This window comes from Balaenoptera ricei, chromosome 11 (genome assembly GCF_028023285.1).
Source record: "Balaenoptera ricei isolate mBalRic1 chromosome 11, mBalRic1.hap2, whole genome shotgun sequence".
NCBI lineage: Eukaryota > Metazoa > Chordata > Mammalia > Artiodactyla > Balaenopteridae > Balaenoptera > Balaenoptera ricei.
In genome coordinates this window covers 104,952,914-104,970,537 of record NC_082649.1, presented here as the reverse complement: position 1 = coordinate 104,970,537, position 17,624 = coordinate 104,952,914, and the positions used below count along the sequence as shown (strand labels likewise).

General features: G+C 48.1%; 1 protein-coding gene across 1 annotated transcript in view; it reads left to right on the top strand.

The window, feature by feature from the left end:
* The first annotated feature begins 597 nt into the window (after positions 1-597).
* CNBP (CCHC-type zinc finger nucleic acid binding protein) overlaps positions 598-17,624 on the top strand; it is a 55,227-nt gene continuing 38,200 nt past the window's right edge. Inside the window, exon 1 of the mRNA XM_059940493.1 lies at positions 598-621. The gene's annotated coding sequence lies outside the window, so the exon portion shown is untranslated. The remainder of the gene's footprint in view (positions 622-17,624) is intronic.

Sequence of the window (17,624 nt, the reverse complement as noted above, 5' to 3'; positions counted from 1 at the left end):
GGTACATTCGTTCCCGCCTCACTGCCTGTGGCGGGAGTTTAAACGTGCTTTCGGAGGCGAGGCCCTAGCACGCTGGCCCGAGCAGCCGCCCACCTCCGAGGTGCTACCTCTTCTGGTCACCGCCTCCGGGAGGCCCGCCAGCCTCGCCTCACTTCAGCCCCTCCCCTGCCGGATTTCTCTGCCTACCTCGAATCGCCGTCTGACACACTAAGTACATTCTTAACTTTACCGCTTTGACTGTCTTTTATTCCCTGCGGTGGATGATGTTGGCATACAGTAGGTGCTCAGACAATTGTTGCATGAATGGGCTCCTACAGTTCACCTCTGCCCACCCCCCTCACATCCGCTCCCGGTGCGAACTGCTTGGTACTTGGTTAACTTCCAGGGATCTGACTTTAGTGAAAGGTGGGCGCGGCAACGTCAACTTGCTCTTTAAATCTGTGGGTATTTATCGAGCACCTGCTGGATGCGCCGCCTGGCGCTGGGGGCGGGAAAGGACGCGAAAGAGAGACAGACATCGCCCAGGGTTACCTACACCGACCTGGGAAGACACCCCGAGGCCAAGGTGAGGACTTGCGCGACACCGAGACGGAGTCCCCTGGCCCGAGGGGAGGAGTCCAGGTGAGCCGCGGCGCGGGCGGTGCCCAAGGTGCGGGGGGTGTGGACCGCAACGCGCGGGGACCCCGGATGCGCAGGGGCCCGCCTCTGCAGTCCGGCTTTGCAGAAGCTGGGGCCCGGGGTCCGGGGCCCGGGGCCGCGGGGGAGGGGAGGCGGGGGTCTTGCGCCAACGTGAAATTGTCAAGAGCCAGAAAGATGTGCAAAATCTTTAATCAGTAACCCCACCCCTTCCGTATCCGGGGGAAATCATCCAAAGGAAGAAAATCAAGTTGCTCACTGCAGCAGTTTGCAGCAAGATAACTGGAAACACCCTAAATGCCCATCAGTAAGGGGATGATTAAGGGAATTGTGGTGCATCCATCAGATGAAATATTCCACACCCTTATAAAGGGATATTTCTGAGGACTTGGGAGGCAGTATCCAAACCTCTTAAGCAAAATGAGACGTTAAAAGGGAAAAGCAGGGTGTAAAAGTGTTCGTAATTAAGGTGAAATAAGTATGCCTCATGGTTAAAAACCAGAAAAGAACCCCAGAGATTTGCGTTGTTGTGTTAAGACCGTGAAGTACAGGTAAAGTGCGTTGAGATAACTATCCTTTTATATTATGATATTAATTCTATAGAACTATATACCAAGGGCAATTTTTATAATACTTCCTTTTTATAATGAGAATTGTGGGTCGTGAGTCCAGCTTTCTGTATAAGCTAATATGTAATTGTAGTGTTTTTATTATTTTTTAACTGTAATATACATTCTTTTAAAAAAAATATTTGCAAGGTTCATCCATATTACAGCATGTATCAGTACTTCATTCCTTTTTTAAAAAAAAATTTAGTTATTATTTATTTATTTTGGAACCGGGGCCCCCTGCCCTGGGAGTGTGGAGTCTTACCCACTGGACCACCAGGGAAGTCCCTGTAATATACATTCTTCACGATAATTGCTGAGTCCTTTGTAGAAACACAGGATACTGAAAGTACAGGAGACATTAGGGAATCTGAATAAGATTAGTAGGCTGTACCAATATCAATATCCTGCTTGTGGTATTGTTTTTATATTAACTTTACTCGTTTTGAAAAATTGAGATATAATCTACATACCTTAAAATTCACCTTTTTATAAATGTACACTTCAGTGGTTCTTAGTATATTCAGACAGTTGAGCATGCATCACCACTACTTCCAGAACATTCTCACCACCCCAAAGAAATCTGTCTCCATTACTAGTCATTCACCATCCCTCACTCCCCGCCCCAGCCATTGATCTACTTTCTGTCTCTGTGGATTTGCCTGTTCTGGGTATTTCATGTAAATAGAGTCATACAATGTGGCCTTTTGTGTGTCTGCTTCTTTCACTTAGCATAGTGTTTTCAAGGTTCATGTCACAGCATCAATCAGTATTTCATTCTTTTTCATTGCTGAATTCTATTGCATTTATGAATATATATATATATACACACACACACACATTTTGTTTATTTAACATTCATCAGTTAATGGACACTTGGGCTGTTCCCACTTTTTGACTCTTGTGAATAATGCTGCTGTGAATACTTGTGTACAAGCTTTTGTGTGACACATGTTTTCATTTCTCTTGAGCATATAAGAGTAGAAATGCTGGTCATATGATAACTCTGTTTAACTTTTTGCAAAACTGCCTGGTTTCCAAAGCATCTGCCCCACTTTATTTTCCCACTAGCAGTGTATTAAAGTTTCCAATTTCTCCACATCTTCAGTAACATTTATTGACTTTTTGATTACAGCCATTCTAGTGGGAGTGAAGTGGTATCTCATTGTGGTTTTGATTTGCATTTTCCTGATGGCTAATGATGTTGAGTATCTTTTTTTTTTAATTAATTAATTAATTTATTTATTTATTTTTGGCTGCGTTGGGTCTTCATTGCTGTGTGTGGGCTTTCTCTGGTTGCAGCGAACGGGGGCTACTCTTCGTTGCGGTGCGCCGGCTTCTCATTGCAGTGGCTTCTCTTGTTGCAGAGCACGGGCTCTAGGTTCATGAGCTTCAGTAGTTGTGGCACGTGGGCTTCAGCAGTTGTGGCTCACGGGCTCTAGAGCGCAGCCTCAGTGGTTTTGGCGCATGGGTTTAGTTGCTCTGCGGGATGTGGGATCTTCCCGGACCAGGGCTCGAACCCGTGTCCCCTGCACTGGCAGGCGGATTCTCAACCACTGTGCCACCCCACCAGGGAAGCCCCGATGTTGAGCATCTTTTCAGGTGCTTTTGGCCATCTGTATTCTTTGAAGAAATGTCTATTCAAATCCCTTGCCCATTTTTAAATTGAGTTATTCATCTTTTTATCATAGAGTTATGAGTTCTTTATATAATCTGAATACTAGGCCCTTATCAGGTATATGATTTGCAAATACTCTGTCTCATTTCATGGGTTGTCTTTTCACTTTCTTTATGGTGTACTTTGAAGCACAAAAGTTTTTTACTGTGATGAGGTGCAATTTATTCATTTTTGTTGTTGTTGTTGCTTATGTTTTTGGTGTCATATGTAAGAAATCATTGCTTGATCCAAGGTCATGAAGATTTATCCCTATGTTTTCTTCTAAGAGTTTTATAGTTTTACCTCTTACATTTAGGTCTTTGGCCCATTTCGAGTTAGTTTGTGTATAAGGTGTGAGGTTCGGTCCAATGTCATTCTTTCGCCATGTGGCCATCCAGTTGTCCCAACAACATTTGTTGAAAAGACTGTTCTTTCTCCCATTGAATTGTGTTGGCACTTTTTTCAAGGGCAATTAACCATAAATGTGTGAATTTATTTCTGGACTCTCAATTCGATTCCATTGATCTATGTACTATAGTATTGCAAGATATTACCATTGAGGGAAACTGGACAAAGGGTAAGAAAGATCTTTCTGCATTATTTCTCACAACTGCAGCTGAATCTACAAGTACCTTAATAAACATTTAATTTAAAAAGGCAGAGATTATTTTAATGGTACCTTCTCACCACCACTACCACCACACAGACACCACACCCCACCCCAAACTAAAAAAAAACTGTTTTGTACTAAGAATTTCCCCAGCCTTCCTCTGAGGTGTCCACTCTTGCCCTCCAGGTGGCACCAACTCTCTCTTTTTACCTCTAGTTTTTCAGAAGCCACAGCAGGAGGAGGTTCTGCCAGGACCTCTCGCCAAGAGCAGGGCCCCTTGCCAGGCCCTGGCTGCCCACCAGCATGATTCCAGGCAGAGTCCTGGGCCTGCCCTGTCTGTCCCCAAGGTAACAGGGAGACTCACGGCTGCCTTTGCTTTAGGGGCGGCTTCTAGCCTTATAAGAGAGTTCTCCCTGTTTCTTCTCTGCTCCCGCTTTGAGAGCATTCATTCATTCACTCACTCACTCATGTGCTCACTCATTCAGCACTTACTGAGGACCCACTATTATATAATGCTTATAAACACAGCCAGTGCTCTAGACATGTAAGTCATTATTAGTAATAAAAATTAGACTTTTTGGGAATTCCCTGGAAGTCCAGTGATTAGGACTTGGCGCTTTCACTGTTGAGGGCCCGCGTTCAATTCCTGAAGCCTCGCAGCGTGGGCAAAAAAAAAAAAAAAAAAAAGCCAAAAGAATTTTAAAAAATTAGACTTTTTAAGGATGAGATAAAGAATATAACCCCCCCTCCCAATGCACACCTTTGCAAACTGTCAAGGGCTACTCTTTAATAAGCTACCATCATTATTGAGGCAGGGGATCACAATGCAAGTGCTGGCATTTAGCAAGGACTCACCAGGGGACAGACACTTCATGTATTTTATCCTTAACCACCAGAAGAAAGTTCAAAGTAAACATCATTATGCTTTCATAGTCACAGAAATGAATCTCAGAGAGGTTACGTCCGTGTCCAAAGGAGACACAGCTGCTGAGTGACAGAGCTGGGTTTCCAAAGACTGCTGCTTCCCTGAACCCCAATCCACCAACTGAGAGGGAGTTTCAGGGTGAAGCCACCTTCAGGAAGCTTTGCCCTGGACACACGGTTATTAGATGGCCACCGAGATACGCTTTCTTACACCATTTCTTTTGAGCCCTTTAGCACAATTCCACTTGCAAACGACTCCTGAATTTATCAAGAGACATTTCCCAGGTAATTTAATATAGTTCTTTTTTTTCTGATTGGGATAAAAAGCATATGTATTTGAGGGGAGGGAACATTAGAACAATACAACAAAGTTTTAAAAAAAAGGAGAAAATTGGCCACTTTTTTTCCTTTACTACTTTTTTATTTATATTTGATGCATACGAAAGAGTATATGTTCACATGTAAGTTCTAGAGCATAGCAATGCAATAACACCCAAGAATTCACCTCCCAAGTGCAGATCTAGAACATTACCAATAACCAGAGTCCCCCCGCACTGTCATGCCCTGCCCATGCCCAGAGGTAACTATCATCGTGAGGTTTTAGTTTATTGTCTCCCTGCCTTTTGAAAAAAATCACGTACGTGTAGACGCTTAATGAACCCTGTAGTTTTTGCTCGCTTCTGGGCTTCATGAAAATAGTATCACACAATAGGTAGTGTTCTGTGACTTGCTGTCCTCAGCACTATCCAAGGTTTATCCTGAGTATGCTTGGCTGTGGTTCATCATTTTCACTGCTATATAACACCCCATTGTGAATAAACCATAACATACTTACCTGTTTTCTTATTGCTGGGCATTTAAATTGTTTCCAGGGTTTTTTTTTGGGGGGGGGTGTTAGTAGTTACAGGTGTGTGTTTATTTATTTATTTATTTATTTGGCTGCGTTGGGTCTTCATTGCTGTGCACGGGCTTCCTCTAGTTGCGGCGAGCGGGGGCTACTCTTCGTTGCGGTGCGCGGGCTTCTCACTGCGGTGGCTTCTCTTGTTGCGGAGCGCGGGCTCTAGGCGCGTGGGCTTCAGTAGTTGCGGTGCGTGGGCTCAGTAGTTGTGGCTCTCGGGCTGTAGAGCGCAGGCTCACTAGTTGTGGCGCTCGGGCTTAGTTGCTCTGCGGCATGTGGGATCTTCCCTGACCAGGGCTCGAACCTGTGTCCCCTGCATTGGCAGGCGGATTCTTAACCATTGCGCCACCAGGGAAGACCCGCAAGTATCTTTTTGAATTAGAGTTTTCGTCTTTTCCTGATATATGCTCAGGAGGGGTATTGCTGGGTCATATGGTAGTTCTATTTTTAGTTTTTTTTTTTTTAAAGGAACCTGCATGCTGTTCTCTATAGTGGCTGCACCAATTTACATTCCCACCCACACTGTGGGAGAGTTCCTTTTTCTCCACATCCTCTCCAGCATTTATTATTTGTAAACTTTTTGATGATGGCCATTCTGACTGGTGTGAGGTGATACCTCACTGTGGTTTTGATTTGTGTTTCTCTAACGATTAGCAGTGTTGAGCATCTTTTCATGTGCCTGTTGGCCATATGGGTATCTTCTTTGTAGAAAAGTCTATTTAGGTCTTCTGCCCATATTTTGATTGAGTTGTTTGTTTTTTTTATATTGAGTTGTATCGAACAGCACAGTTTTATGTTTTCTTCCAAGGATTTTAAATTTGCCTTTCACATTTAAGTTCTGACTTCATCATAAATTTTTTTTTTTATTGCGTGAGGTAAGGAGTCAATTTCATTTTTTTTCCATTTGGATAATCAATTGCCTAACACATTTTATTGAATAATCCTTTCTTTCCACACTGATTTGCAATGCCATTTTTGCCCCATATCAAACTTCCATTTATATTCTGTTTGTATGTTATCCATCAAGGGCCATCTCTGTGGGTCTGTTTCTGGGCTTCCTGTTCTGTGTCATTGTCAGTCTGTCTATCTCTGTGTCAATTCCGTACCGCGTTAATCATCATAGTCAGGATAAGCGTTGATGTTAGTATCTAGGAAGGCAAGTCCTTCCATCTTATTCTCAGAGCATGTCTTACCTCTGCTTGTTCCATAGACAAACCATGGGATTTTAATTAGAATTGAATTAAATCAGGCTTCCCTGGTGGCGCAGTGGTTAAGAATCCACCTGCCAATGCAGGGGACATGGGTTCGAGCCCTGGTCCGGGAAGATCCCACATGCTGTGGAGCAACTAAGCCCGTGCGCCACAGCTACTGAGCCCGCGAGCCGCAACTACTGAGCCCGCGTGCCACAACTACTGAAGCGTGCACGCCTAGAGCCCGTGCTCCGCAGCAAGAGAAGCCACTGCAATGAGAAGCCCACACACTGCAACGAGGAGTAGCCCCCACTCACCGCAACTAGAAAAAGCCTGCGCACAGCAACGAAGAGCCAACACAGCCAAAAATAAATAAAATAAAAAATAAATATATTTTAAAAAATAAAGGTAACCTTGGTACTTGCATTTCCCCCGGTGTCTCTGACAGGTGCCTGGTACTGTGTTATGGGCTGCACAAGCTCTCTAATTTAATTCTTACGGTCCCCATTTTCCAAGTTCACTGAAGCTTACAGAATTTGATGATTTGCCAAAAGTTGCCCGGGGGAGGCAGAGGAAGAGCCAAAGTTTGAACCCAAGTCTGTCTGACTACAAGTTTTTTTTTTTAAAGATGTATTTATTATTTTTAAATTTTATTTATTTTTGGCTGCATCAGGTCTTAGTTGTGGTGCGTGGGCTTCTCTCTAGTTGTGGCATGTGGGTTTTCTCTTTTCTAGTTGTGGCGTGCAGGCTTCAGGGTGCATGGGCTCTGTAGTTGTGGTGCAGGGGTTCAAAGCGCATGGGCTCTGTAGTTTGTGGCACGCGGGCTCTCTCGTTGAGGCACCCGAGCTCAGTAGTTGTGGCGCACGGGCTTAGTTGCCCTGCGGCATGTGGGATCTTAGTTCCCTGACCAGGGACCGAACCTGTGTCCCCTGCATTGCAAGGTGGATTCTTTACCACTGGACCACCAGGGAAGTCCCCACACCTCTAGCTTTAATGCACCAAAGCGTCTTCCTCTCAGGCATTTAGCTGTTTCCAGTTTCTCCACGTGTAAACGACATTGTGATAAACATCTCTGGTATACATTTTGCCCCTGTTTCCAGAAAGTTCATGTCAGTTTTACTTCCGCAACTAGTTCTAATGTCAGCATTTACCAATCAGTGCCCCCATTGAACAACCAGCAAGAGAAACTGACATTTCCACAGCCGCTTCTTTGCGCCAGACAGGACGCTAACTCATTCTCTTACGTTATCTCATTTGATCGTCACAACAACGCCAGGAAACTGAAGCTCAGAGAGGTACATTCATTTGCTCAAGATCACACAGCAAGCTAGGGACACAAAGCAGCCAGAGGGTTAGCAACTTCTTAAAAGCTTCCAGGACTTCCCTGGTGGTCCAATGGTTAAGACTCCGTGCTTCCACTGCGGGGGGCACGGGTTCAATCCCTGGTCAGGGAACTAAGATCCTGCATGCTGTGAGGTGCGGTCCCCCCCACCAAAAAAGTAGAAAAGCTTCGAGAGGATTCCCCTCACACTGGGAATAAAATCCAGACTCCTTCCCCGTGGCCTGTGAGGCCCTGCATCCTGCCTCACTCTCCTGCCATGGTCCCCTCCAACCTCGCTGGGGTTCTTCCTGTTCCTCCAGCTCTCCGTGACCCTGCCCTGTGGGCAAGGCCTCTGCCCAGCCCGTCCCCCACAGCTTTTATGTGCCTGTTGCTCTCCTGCTGTGGTCAGCTGAAAGGCCACCTGCTCAGAGAGGCGTTCCTGACTTCTGAGGCTAAAGTACCACCCCCTCTCTTTTCCACGATCTTGTTTTACTTTCTTCATGGCAATTTATCACTGTCCGGATTGATCATTTGTTGGCCTGTCGTATTAGTCAAGATTCTCCAAAAAGAAAGAAATAATAGGATGTGTATGTTTGTGTGTGTGTATATATAGAGGCAGAGAGACAGAGAGGTTGAGATCTACTGTAAGGAATTGGCTCGTGCAGTTATGGGAGTGGGCAGGTCCCCGAGACCTGCAGGGTGAGTCAGCAATGTGGAGCCCCAGGAGAGCCGATGATGAAGTTCTGGTCCGAGTCCAAAGGTCTGAGGAGGAGGAGAGCTGAGTAGTGGTTTCTGTCTGAAGACTGGCAGTCTCGACTCAGGAAGAGCTGATGTTTCAATTTGAGTCCAAAGGCAGGAAAAAAGCTGATATCTTCGTTTGAAAGGCCGTTAGGCAGGTTTAGTTCCCTCTTATTCAGTTTTTTTTTTTGTTTTACTCAGGCCCTCAGCTGTTTGGGTGAGGCCCACCCACGTTGGGGAGGGCAATTTGCTTTACTCAGTCTGGTGGTTTAAATGTAATCTCATCCAAAAACACCCTCACAGACACACCCAGGGTAATGTTTGACCAGATATCTGGGTGCCCCATGGCCCAGTCAAGTTGACACATAAAGTTAACCATCACACTTGTGTACTGTCATCTCTCCACTTCAGCTGCGAAGGCAGCTCCTTGTCTGGCATATTCCTGACAACTGGCACATAATAAGTGGTCAGTAAATAGCAGTGGGATGAATGAATGACAGAGCCCAGACTCCAGCCCTGCTCTGAGTGACCCCATGTTTATTCTTCTTCTGCAATAAGACATTCCTTCACGTTGATCACTGCTGGTTGACTGAAAACAAAAACTTAACATCTGAAGTCAAATCAGTGTCCGCACGCAAATGCATGGTGTTCTTTTTGTGTGATGAAAGAGCCCCGGACTGGGAGTGTCAGGCAACTCAGCTTCTTGTGGCTTCTCAGTTCCCAAGCAACAAAATTAACACCCATCCTGCTCTTCTCTGGATGTGTGTCTGTAAGCCTGATAGGCCCGCAACAAAGCTTCAAGGTTCCCCAGAGACAGTTTTCCTGTCGCTGCAAAGTAGGAGGAGAAGCAGTCCTCTGCAGGCTCTCACCCTCCAGGAGGGGTGGCGGGGCTGGATTGTTTATTAGTGACTCACCAGGAGCTGGTGACAGTGAATAGAAAGGGTTGAGCACATCTCCACCCGCCAGCAGACTGGAGGACAGTGACAGAATAGTGACAGCTCAATAAACCAACAGGGAGTGCCTGTGATGAGCTCTCCGAGCCCTACACCCACCCCGCGGGGCCCACCAACCTTGGGTTGTACGTGGTTCCGCGGATTTTGTGGTCAGAAAGGCCCCAGAGCAAGTCTGCCTTTGCACGAACAGCTAAAATACACACACATGGTATCGTGGCGTGTACACAAGTCACACTGTGTGACTAAGGTGGGGACACATTTCATGTGCAGGGACCTGGTACTGGCATTCCCCTGGAGGGTGACCCTGGTGCAGCTTGTAAAGGGCCTGGGACTTGGCAACCCCCAGGAAGTTCAGCCCTGGGGCGATATGCGTGTAGTTCACAGTACTGAACAGGACACTTCAAAAGGCTAAGATGGTAAATTTTATGCTACCTGCTTTTCACCACAATAAAAAATAAAAAACCATCCATTTCTTACCCCACAGTTTGTGTGGCTAGGAATCTGGGCCCAGCTCAGCCGGGTCCTCTGCTTCAGGCTCTCTCATGAGGCTGCACAGGGGCTGGGGTCTCATCTGAAGGCTGGGGGAAGGTCTTCCAAGATTGCGTGACTGTTGCCAGGATTCAGTTCCTTGTGTGCCACTGGCCCAAAGGCCTCTGTCGTTCAATGGCTTTGGCCAGACGCTGCCCTCGGCCCCTTGCCATGCGGGCCTCTCCACGTTGGCTCACTTCCTTAGAGTGTGCAAACCAGGAGGGCAATAGAGTGAGTCTACTAGTGAGATGGAAGTCAGAATTTTTTGTAATCTAACTACAGATGTGACATCACATCACTTTTGTCATGTCCTACTTGGTAGAATCAAGTAATCAGGTCCAGCCCACGTTCAGAGAGGGCTTTGCACAGGGTTTGCACAGCGGCTCACCCGGCAGACCTCCGCACCTCTGTCAATGGTGCCACCCGGTTGCCTCACTCAGAGACCGAGATCCACCCTCAACACCTTCCTTCCCCGTCTCCACATCCAGTCCATCCGCAGGCTTCTCTGCCTCTCCAACAGATACATCCAGAGTTCCTGCTTATGGACCCGGCTGTGTGCCTGGCTTCTGGATCAGCAATAACCTGGCAGGCGGGCTCCCTGCCCTCCTCGTGCCCGCAGGTGTGTTGAGGCAGTAGTTTTAAACTTCTTTCCTTAGTTGTAAAGTTAATTTAAAATGGAATTGGGTAAACGAGGACCAAGTGAGCTAAGATGAAGTAATATGCTTCGAGCAGTGTCTGGCACACAGTAAATGCTCAACAAGTCCTAGCTGTGATTGTCGGAGAAAGTGAGAAAAGTTGTAAATGAGAACAAAAGAGGAGGCCGTAGAAGAGGACGGCGTGGCCTCCTCTCCCTGGGTGGGCAGGGAAAGCGTCTCTGAGGAGCCACATCTCGCGCGGAGCCAGAGGGATGAGAAGGAACTGGCCAGGCGAGCATCCCGGGACAGAGCGGGCGAGCATCCCGGGACAGAGCGGGCGAGCATCCCGGGACAGAGCGGGCGAGCATCCCAGGACAGAGCGGGCGAGCATCCCGGGACAGAGCGGGCGAGCATCCCGGGACAGAGCGGGCGAGCATCCCGGGACAGAGCGGGTGGTGCAGAGGCAGAGGGGGTGCCGGTCTGCACTTTGGTGGTGGAGGTGGAGAGAGAGAAAAGAGGGCCCTCGCAGATCTATTTCAGAAGCAGACATGACGTGATTTGCTGGGGTGGGTGAAGCAAGGGGAAGGAAGGGACCAGAGGATGCTGTGTTTCTCACTCTAATTATCCAGTATCACCTACCTCAGTGCTGAAGCCGGGACACCACCGGTTTGGGGAAGGGGGGTTGGATTCCCAGCGGAGAGGCCCAGCAGCCACTTCCCGTGTGGTGGCTTGAATCCACCCTGTCTCTCCCTCCCCACTGCCACCCCCGGTCCACGCGCCAGCCTGTCTCTCTGGGCTTCTGCAGTCGCCTCCGCCCTGTTTTACCCCTGGTCCTCCCTCACTCTGCAGCTCCAGTGGCCTCACCCACACGAACCTTCTCCAGTCACTCCCTGGCTAGCAAATGGTCACTTAGTCGAAGAGTTCAGTAGATGCCTATTGACGTGTGGAGCACGCCTAGAGCCTGTGCTCCACAACAAGAGAAGCCACTGCAGTGAGAAGCCTGTGCACCGCAAGGAAAAGTAACCCCCACTCGCCACAAGTAGGGGAAGCCCCGCTCAGCGACAAAGACCCAACGCAGCCAAAAATAAATAAATAAATTTATAAAATCAGCAAAGGAAAAAATGGACAGAGCGGGGTCCAGGAGCGACCAAGTGAGAGCGTCTGGCTGTCCTCACCCAGAGGAGACCTGCAGACAGCACTTAGTTTTCCCAGCGACCATGTGTGACAATATGCACAAAATGTGGCCAACCAGGGAAGCTCATCTGAGCCTCAGAGTTCGGGGTTTTTTTGGAGGGCCAGTCTCGTAGGCAGGGAGCAACCCCATGACTGACCACAGGTATTCGGTCTCCACTACCACCCCCCAACCACATCGAACTAAAACAGTGTGGCCCAAGGCCCCAGGCAAATAAAAATAAGCATTCACCATAAATCGCATTGTTAGCATTAGCTGTCTGGCGTGGCCCCAGACTCCAGGTACACAAAGGCACTCTTACCAGGCGGGATATTCCAAGAGTCTATAGGTTAGCTCCCAGGAGCCAGTCAAGGGCAGTGCTTTCCATGGAATGTGCAGGGTTTGGGCTACCCAAGCCTGCTGAGTTATCCCTTTACTACATACTTGATCTGAACACTTACCATGTGTACCAGCCAGGGTCCAGCCAGGAAAACTGAAACCACTGTAGGTATTTCGAACAGACAGAATTTAATACAAGGAGTTGGTCTCCCAGGTGATTTTTTTTTTTTTTTAATAAATTTACTTTTTTTTTTTTTTTTTTTTAGCTGTTTTGGGTCTTCGTTTCTGTGCGAGGGCTTTCTCTAGTTGCGGCGAGCGGGGGCCACTCTTCATCGCGGTGCGCGGGCCTCTCACTATCGTGGCCTCTCTTGTTGCGGAGCACAGGCTCCAGATGCGCAGGCTCAGTAGTTGTGGCTTGTGGCTCACGGGCCCAGTTACTCCACGGCATGTGGGATCTTCCCAGACCAGGGCTCGAACCCGTGTGCCCTGCATCGGCAGGCAGATTCTCAACCACTGCGCCACCAGGGAAGCCCCCTCCCAGGTGATTGAAGGGCTGGGAAGCCACGCAGGAGGCAGGGAACCCAGAAACCAGCAGCAGCAGCAACGGGGAGACCTCTGCTGCCCCAGGACAAGGGGTGGTGTTGCCTGAGCCCAGAGGCTGGCTCAGGTGTGGGGCTGACTGCTGGGCACGGGGGCACAGAGGGAGAGCTGTCGGCAGGTGCCAGAACGACAGAGGAGGGTCAGCTCCCACCCCACCCCCTGCCAGGGAGGAGGGGAGAAGAACCCTGGTTTCTCCCTCCTCCTGCCTGCCCAGCCCCCACTGGCATCTCCCATTGGCTGGACCCAGCTGTGAGCAGGGCGGGGGTTCCCCAGGAAATGACTCAGACACCGGTTACTTAGGGCCTGTTCTAAGGTGCCTGACAATGTGCTAGCCACGGTCACCCACCCCACCCCACCCCATGTGGCCCTGCCCGAGAACTGCCCTGCAAGCAGATATCGCCTCTGCATTACAGGGATGAGGACGTTTAGGGACTCAGATAAAGAAAAACAGTCTGTGAGGGAGATGGAGCCAGAGGGGCGGAGGAACGGAGATAGGGCTGCGGAGAAGGCACAGAGGGCTTCTGCAAAAACCTTCCAGGCCAGGAAGCATCCCCTGTGGCACCCCCCCCACCCCGAGCCGGCAGAGGTGGAAGAGCGAGGTGCCCCTCCGGCACATTCCGTACTCAGTTAACACAGCTAGGAATTTCCCCCTGCCTGAGCCTCATGTCCTTCCTCCGTCCAACTGTCCCCACCCAGGTCGCCCCCCTGGGAAGACCTGGGTCCATGCACAGCAGAAATGGTTTGCACTGAATCTTTTCTGTTTCCCGCACGTGCTTGACTTGTGGCTACAGTTTGTTTTGTCTCTCAGAGACCCACTCAGTTCTATCTTTCATGCCATTTCCACACTGCTGATGGGTGAGCTAGCCCGGAGCTTGCTAACGCAAAGGCAGTTACTCAGGCGGGCTCAGAATCCAGGAGCTGGGGCGCTCCCATAAATGGTTTTAAACACCACTTTGAAGGGCGCCAAGTCCACGCCTTTGCCCGGCCTTTGAGGATCAGAAAGCCCTCTCGTTCCCTCCTCCCACACTTGGCCCAGCACCCTGGCCAGCTAGCCTGTGCTCCCAGGTAAGAAGCGAAGACAAAGGTGTTATCTCTTTCCCCCCAGCCCTGTGTTCAAAGACTCTGTCTCATGGGGTTACTTTTTGTAGGTGTGATGGTGCTGTGGTGGTTGGAGAATTGAAGTTTCCTCCAAATCTTGGAGGAAAACACACACACACACACATTCACATATAAGTGAATATGGCAACTTAATGACAATTGTTTCATCTTTTAAGTCTGCATATTCGACTTCTTTTAATAATAAAAAGTTTGGGGGTAAAAGAACCCCCACTTCTTCCCTTAAATTTTTTTAATGTATTTATTTTTAACCGTAAAATTAATTTTTTAACTTTCAAATCACCAATCATAGCTTCTAATCTACCTGAGATAAACTGTGTCATCACTTTGGATTTATTTAATTCGTCCAAGAGGGAAAAAGAAATGAAGAAATAAGACTTTCTAATTAAACATAGGTTTGGGGGCTTCCCTGGTGGCGCAGTGGTTGAAAATCTGCCTGCTAATGCAGGGGACACGGGTTCGAGCCCTGGTCTGGCAAGATCCCACATGCCGCGGAGTGACTAGGCCCATGAGCCACAATTGCTGAGCCTGCGCGTCTGGAGCCTGTGCTCCGCAACAAGAGAGGCTGTGATAGTGAGAGTCCCGCGCACTGCGATGAAGAGTGGCCCCCGCTCGCCGCAACTAGAGAAAGCACTCGCACAGAAACGAAGACCCAACACAGCCATAAATAAATAAATAAATAAATAAATAAATAAAATTTAAAAAAACCCAAAAAACATAGGTTTGGGGCAGTATAGAGTAGGGTTTGTTTCTTGTTTTTTAAGACATGAATGAACTTCAAGTTTAGGCAGAACTACCCCATTCTCTCTCTCTCCCAGAGAGCAGTTGTTGCTGAGGGAAAGAGTACAGGACGTAAGGCCCAGGCAGAGGGCAGTGACCCAGCTGCAAAGTCTGCAGGAAGCTCACCCCTGCTGGCCCAGCTGCTGCAGCCCTTCACAAGCTCTGTGACCAGGGACAAGCTGGGAAACGGCCCTACTGACACCTCTGGGATGACCTTAAAGATCACGGAGAAGATGACTGGCACCCTCTCCATCACACAGGTAGCACAGAGACTAGCTTGGAGAGGAGTTCAATACACTTCTGAATGAACTATTGACTTTATTTGTGTGGGATGCCGGACAAAGTGCGGAAGACAAAGGGAACTATGTTGCAGCCCTTTGCCTTGGGCTCTGGGTCGTAGACTCACACACGACCATTCGTAATGGAAGGTAAGCTGGTGTTTCAGCTACTTACTGCTGAAGTAAGCAAGTCAAACTTATTTTTAAAGTGATTTCATATTTCTCCTGGCTCTGCACTCCGGGCTGGGCTCAGCTGGGTGGTTCTTCCGCCCTACCTGGTATCTCCGGTGGGGAAGGTGAGTGAAGAGAGCGTCTTCTCTCACATTTCTAGGGCTTCAGCTAGGATGGCTGGAAAAGGGGGCTGGCTGGGCTCACTTGTCCCTCTTTGTGGTCTCTTCTCTTCATCACGGTAGCTGGACCTCTTTACAGAGTAACTCAAGACCTTCAGAGACAGTGTCCCAAGAGGACAGACCCCAGCATTCAAGTACTTACCAAGGTTCTGTGCGCAGCACACTTGCTACCGTCCCATTGGCCGAAGCGAGTCACATGGGCGATCCCGGAATTTACACTTGAGGGACCACAAAGGGGCTGATGTTCATTGGAGACCACTGACGTATCGAACCACCACAACCAGGAAGAGTACTGCATACAGGAGTAAATAAACTGCCATGGATCACCCAGGAGGAGGCTCTCCATTCGGCTATGAAGATGCCATGAAAGATTTCACTCATTCATTCGTTTAACAAGTATTTCTTGAGTGTGCAGATGCTGGGGATCAGTGTGGACACGATAGGCGAGCTCTTGCTTCTGTGAGGTATCAAATAACCAATACACAGATAAGACAATTTCAGATGATGACAAGTGCTGTAAAGAAAATAAAATAGCACAGTAGGACAGAGAGTGAGCAGGGGTTGAGGGGTGGATGCTTTAGCTATGGGGGTCAGGAGAGGCCTTCCTTGCAGCAGGTAGCTTAGCTGAGAGTTAGATGATGAGAGGGAGCCGGCCTTGTGGAGATCTGGGTCAGAATGTTCTAGGAGCAGGGAACCAAGGGCAAAGGAAGGAGCAGGAATACACCTTGACTAAGACTCAGCTTGACGTGTTTTAGGGACAGAAGAAAGGCCAGGGTGGCTGGAGTATGAAAGAAGGGAGGGAAGGTCAGAGGGAGCAGGCCACGCCTTGCTGAGCCTCTGGATGCAGCCATGAAGTATTGCTTGAGTGTCAGGAGCTGTGACCTGTAGTTCCTTGCCCATAGGCCTGCCCCTTTCCTGTGCTCCTCTGCATTTCCAGAAGCATTCTAAGAAGCTAGCTAGATCTGGGAACTGCCAAAAGGTCAGGGGAGCTCAGAAGGTAGCTAAAAAAAATATCCTAGCATTTGAGGGCTAGCATCCCTGTGCTGGAAATTGAGAGGCAGTGCAAAAACCTCCTGCCACCACCATCTTACACACAGACGTGCTGTCTTGACACAGATTCCGGGTCCCTGTTGCCCATTTCTAATTATAACCAACATTTGTTTTCACATATATCATCCCACGTAATCCTCACGTCCAGCCGGAGAGAGACGGTCCAAGGAAGTAAACATTTGAGCAACCTTTGTGCTAAATCTTGTGCTAAGCCATTCTGCGCATGATCTCAGTTTACCTTCCCCACAAGCCTGTGCAGGTCTTACGACTATCTCCATCTCGCTGTGGAGGATATAGGCTCAGAGTCACACAAGAAAGAGCAGCGCTGCAATTCCAACCTGAGTCGTTTGATGCCGAGTCACAGGCTCCACCCCCTGCAGCTCTTGCTGTCTTCTAGCAGGGCCTGCCCTGGGCAGGTGTCCAGGTTGCGCATTCTCCAAGAGCTCCATCTCCATACAAGGGCCTGTGTGAGTCAGAGATGAAAAGAAGGATTAAAAAAAATGCTTATCATATTACCTTGAATTTGTCTTCCTTTATCAAATCAGTACACCTGTGGTACACCATGAGCAGATATATATAGAGAGAGAATATTGCACAATATGTGTAAAAATTTCCCTGTGTATTTACTGTACTTTTTCAAATAAACAATTGGAGCTATTGCTTTAAAGCAAGCTGCGTGGCACAGCCTAAAACAAAAAGCAAAAAAATAAAATAAAATAAACTTATCCTTTTTCCTGACTCTAAAATGTATCTATGCATTCCAGAAAGGAAATATATGTATCTCCATCCATATATATGTATATATAATTCTGTAGTCATCTTTAGGATAGCACTATTACAAATGCAAATGTGTTGAAAGTGTTAATTATCTAAATATTTAAAATATATCACGATTTTGAATACCAATTTGATATTTCTTCATATTCTAAAACCGAATTAGAAGTGGCTGGAGCGTCTCTCAACCCGAGAGGCCCCCTGATCCAGCTGATTTGAACCATATCAAGTCTTGGATTGAGTTTGTTTTTTAAAGTGCAGGGAAAAAAAAAAAAAAAAGTGCAGGGAAAGTGACCTGCTTGGGTCATGTTCAATCTGCAGTCCGTGTTTAGACATGGCACAAACATCCTCCGCGAGCTTGGCGGAGATTGCCAGGGAAGTCCCGGGCCTCCTTCCTGGAACATCAGCTTCAGGCCTGCTCCGGTGTCCCCTCCATGTGTTGGACCCAGCAACCCCCTTGCCCAGGGC